Source organism: Hyperoodon ampullatus, assembly GCF_949752795.1.
Source record: "Hyperoodon ampullatus genome assembly, chromosome: 5".
In the NCBI taxonomy this organism is placed as follows: Eukaryota; Metazoa; Chordata; class Mammalia; order Artiodactyla; family Ziphiidae; genus Hyperoodon; species Hyperoodon ampullatus.
Window position 1 is genome coordinate 77,318,811 of NC_136918.1, and position 5,263 is coordinate 77,324,073.

The following is a 5,263-nucleotide window of genomic DNA, read 5'->3' on the forward strand; positions in this document are numbered from 1 at the left end:
ATGAGATCCTTGTTGGGTAGAGTAATCTTGGTTGTAGGTTTTTCTCCTTCATCACTTTAAATATGTCCTGCCGGTCCCTTCTGGCTTGCAGAGTTTCTGCTGAAAGATCAGCTGTTAATCTTATGGGGATTCCCTTGTGTGTTATTTGTTATTTTTCCCTTGCTGCTTTAATATGTTTTCTTTGTATTTAATTTTTGACAATTTGATTAATATGTGTCTTGGCATGTTTCTCCTTGGATTTATCCTGTATGGGACTCTCTGTGCCTCCTTTACTTGATTAACTATTTCCTTTCCCATATTAGGGAAGTTTTCATCTTCAAATATTTTCTCCTTTCACCTTCAAATATTTTCTCAGTCTCTTTCTTTTTCTCTTCTTCTTCTGGGACCCCTAAAATTCGAATGTTGGTGCGTTTAATGTTGTCCCAGAGGTCTCTGACACTGTCCACAGTTGTTTTCATTCTTTTCTCTTTATTCTGCTCTGCAGTAGTTATTTCCACTATTTTGTCTTCCAGGTCACTTATCTGTTCTTCTGCCTCAGTTATTCTGCTATTGATCCCTTCTAGAGCATTTTTAATTTCATTTATTGTGTTGTTCATTGTTGCTTGTTTCATCTTTAGTTCTTTTAGGTCCTTGTTAAATGTTTCTTGCATTTTCTCTATTCTATTTCCAAGATTTTGGATCATCTTTACTATCATTATTCTGAATTTTTTTCAGGTACTCCCTATTTCCTCTTCATTTGTTAGGTCTGCTGGATTTTTACCTTGCTCCTTCATCTGCTGTGTGTTTTTGTGTCTTCTCATTTTGCTTATCTTACTGTGTTTGGGGTCTCCTTTTTGCAGGCTGCAGGTTCGTCTTTCCTGTTGTTTTTGGTGTCTGTCCCCAGTGGTTAAAGTTGGTTCAGTGGGTTGTGTAGGCTTCCTGGTGGAGGGGACTAGTGCCTGTGTTCTGGTGGATGAGGCTGGATCTTGTCTTTCTGGTGGGCAGGTCCATGTCTGGTGGTGTGTTTTGGGGTGTCTGTGGCCTTATAATGATTTTAGGCAGCATCTCTGCTAATGGGTCCGGTTGTGTGTCTTGCTCGTTGTTTGGCATAGGGTGTCCAGCACTGTAGCTTGCTGGTCTTTGAGTGAAGCTGGGTGTTGGTGTAGAGAAGGAGATCTCTGGGAGACTTTCGCCATTTGATATTACATGGAGCTGGGAGTTCTCTTGTGGACCAGTGTCCTGAAGTTGGCTCTTCCACCTCAGAGGCACAGCACTGAGTCCTGGCTGCAGCACCAAGAGCCTTTCATCCATCCACATGGCTCAGAATAATAGGGAGAAAAAGTAGAAAGAAAGAAAGAAAGAAGGAAAGAAAGAAAGAAAGGAAGAAAGAAAGAGGATAAAAGAAAAATACAGGTAAAATAAAATAAAGTTATTAAAATAAAAAAATAGTTATTAAGAAAAAAAAATTTTTAGGTAAGAAAAAGAAAAACGGACGGATAGAACTCTAGGACAAATGGTGAAAGCAAAGCCATACAGACAGAATCTCACACAGAAGCATACACATACACACTCACAAAAAGAGGAAAAGGGGAAAAAATCATAAATCTTGCTCTCAAAGTCCACCTCCTCAATTTGGGATGATTCGTTGTCTATTCCGGTATTCCACAGATGCAGGGTACATCAAGTTGATTGTGGAGATACAATCCGCTGCTCCTGAGGCTGCTGGGAGAGGTTTCCCTTTCTCTTCTTTGTTCGCACAGCTTCTCGGGTTCAGCTTTGGATTTGGCCCCGCCTCTGCGTGTAGGTCGCCGGAGGGTGTCTGTTCTTCGCTCAGACAGGATGGGGTTAAAGGAGCAGCCACTTCGGGGACTCTGGGTCACTCAGGCCGGGTGGAGGGAGGGGCAAGGAGTTCGGGGCGAGCCTGCGGCGGCAGAGGCCAGCAGGACGTTGCACCAGCCTGAGGCACGCAATGCGTTCTCCCAGGGAAGTTTTCCCTGGATCCCGGGACCCTGGCAGTGGCGGGCTGCACAGGCTCCCAGGTGGGCAGTGTGGAGAGTGACTTGTGCTCGCACACAGCCTTCTTGGTGGCGGCAGCAGCAGCCTTAGCGTCTCATGCCCGTCTCTGGGTTCCACGCTGTTATCCGCGGCTCGCGCCTGTCTCTGGAGCTCCTTTAAGCAGCGCTCTTAATCCCCTCTCCTCGCACACCAGGAAACAAAGAGGGAAGAAAAAGTCTCTTGCCTCTTCGGCAGCTCCAGACTTTTCCCGGGACTCCCTCCCGGCTATAGCCGTGGTGCACTAACCCCCTGCAGGGTGTGTTCACGCCGCCAACCCCAGTCCTCTCCCTGGGATCTGACCGAAACCCAATCCTCAGCTCCCAGCCCTGCCCACCCCAGCGGGTGAGCAGACAAGCCTCTCGGGCTGGTAAGTGCTGGTCGGCACCGATCCTCTGTGCGGGAATCTCTCCGCTTTGCCCTCCGCACCTCTGCTGTTGTGCTCTCCTCTGCGGCTCCGAAGCTTCCCCGCTGCGCCACCTGCAGTCTCCACCCGCGAAGGGGCTTCCTAGTGTGTGGAAACCTTTCCTCCTTCATGGTTCCCTCCCACTGGTGCAGGTCCTGTCCCTATTCTTTTGTCTCTGTTTTTTCTTTTGCCCTACCCAGGTATGTGGGGAGTTTCTTGCCTTTTGGGAGGTCTGAGGTCTTCTGCCAGCGTTCAGTAGGTGTTCTGTAGGAGTTGTTCCACATGTAGATGTATTTCTGATGTATCTGTGGGGAGGAAGGTGATCTCCGCGTCTTACTCTTCCGCCGTCTTCCCCCTCTCTCCTCTCTTCCCCCTCTCTCCTCAATTTCATATTTACTTTTTAGGATTTTGTTTTTAAGCCTTTACTCAGAGATGAACCAAGTTCTTGGTCTTAAAACTTCCTGATGCCAGAAAAGGATGGGAAAGAGAGAAAATACCTCCCCTTTTTGCAATAGAATTGGAAATGTCGGCAAAAGGTGTTGGTTTGTTTTCTTTGTTCTTTTTATCAGCAAAGCCAGTGTGTTGCTATTGTTTGCTGGCCTGACAGAAAAGGAATCAAAGCTTTCACTGTACAGCCTTCTATTCTTCAGCCAAATGCTGAATCAACAGCCCAGCTTCTGCAACAGCTTGGTTTAATGATCCTAGACAGCTTCTGTTCGTGTCATGTACTGGGTCACAAAAAGGAAAAAGGGAGAACAGAAAGGAGCATGAGAGAGAAGTGAAATGAGCACTTTGAAGGTTATTTGGGCTGGTATCAAATTAGCTCCTCAGGAAGGCAGGACTGGAATTATTAGCTTCCTACTACATATGTTTTTAGTTGTTTCATGTGTTGTGGTAAAAATTAATATTTTGTTAAATCTCTAACCTCATTCAACAGAGTGCATTCAACTATTCTCAACAAATCCTTTTATGATCTTCATAACTCTTTTGGGAATTTTGATTTATTGATTTTTAAAACTGTTAGTGAAGGACTTCCCTGGTCGTGCAGTGGTTACGAATCCTCCTGCCAATGCAGGGGACACGGGTTCAATCTGGGAAGATCCCACCTGCCGTGGAGCAACTAAGCCCATGCTCCACAACTACTGAGCCCACGTGCTGCAACTACTGGAGCCTATGTGCCTAGAGCCTGTGCTCCACAACAAGAGAAGCCCCCGCTCACTGCAACTAGAGAGAGAGCCTGTGTGCAGCAACAAAGACCCAATGCAGCCAAAAAAACAAACAAACAAACAAACAAAACTGTAACTGACTGTACCTAACAAGCACAGTCAAGGTTTTGATGCAAAATCAGATAAGCAGCCTCCAATCCAGAGGTTTGTTAGGGTCTCGGGGTGCCCTCACAGCAGCTCTCACAGTACAAGTTGCTAGAGGGGTTGAGTGACCCCAGGGCTATGAGTTAAAAATGATGACTTTTAATAATGATGGTTGCATTCTGAGCTAGAGGGAGTCAGGCTTTTTTTGGGACATTCAAGTCACCAGACCCTCCCATCTGGTTTGTGGCACTGAATTCCCCATCTTCCAGGAAACTTGCAGTAGAAGAAATGTTCAAGACCACAGTCATGAAAAAAGCAGCAGCAAGGAATGGTTGGCTGCCCTTTTCTACAAAAACCACTCTAATAATCTGAAATTGCATAATTGAAATGCCTCAAGTCAATGAGGACTCTTTTGAGCAACATTAATTAGGGTGTTTTTGTGATCAGTGTTGACTAAGTAGTGAGCTATGTAGGAGTCCTCTTTAACTCCCTTGATGACAGAATGCCTTCTGGTCATTTTTTATGTAAAAGTCCCCTTGACTGAAGTTGGGGGACTGATAAAAAGTGAAGAAAAATGAAAAAATTAAAGCTGGAGAGAGTAAAAAAAGAGAGAGAGAGATCACTTAAACATGTTTGGAGATAAAACCACCCATCCTTGCTCATCCTTTGTATGGGTCACCACCGTTAACTGCTCATGTATATTCACCTGCTCACTTCTTAAAATATTGGGCGAGTGTTCCCAAAGTTGAACTAGGTTTTCCCCTTTTCCCAAGACATCTTTTACCAAATGGAAGAATAGGTGAATGAGTTAAGGAATGAAATTGAGGGAGGCAAAGGAAAGAGCCAACAGCTTCTAGGACCTGATTTCTTAATCTACCTGATATACCATGTATACTTGGACTCTGGGCACAAGTCAACTGATAATGTGATAAATTAACTCAGACACTAAAATACTGCCATTTTACCGTTAAAAAAGAAAAATATGAAAATTCTCTCTTTACTCCAACCATATGCAGCTTAATTTAAGTTGATTTTGGTTTATTTTGCAGTTTCACTTCCCTCTTGACATTTATTTGATTTCATTAGAAACAGACTATTTACTTTCCATTTCTTTTATTCTTAATTTAGGCTACAAATGGGCTGTAACTGAGGGAAACTGCAGATGAGGGTAAATCACATTTGCTGTTAATTTGAAATTACAGACCCTTGATCTTTTTGAGGAGGTAATTTATCTATAGGTCAAATTTTAATTTAAAAAATACAGTTTTATAAAATTGATGTTGATAAGAATAAAAAACATAGTCATAGTCATTCTATATTATCCTGAAAAATCTTCTATAACCAAAGTGTGAAAGAGTTGTACTATTTGTCTTTCCTTCATTTAAAAATCGCTAATATAAATTTTCAGTAGAATTATAACCAGAAGTAACTTCTGAATGAGCAAGGAAGGTGATCATGGCTAGTACAGCTTGTGTGTTAAATGATGTGTAAGCAGTTTAGAGCATGGACTTTAAAA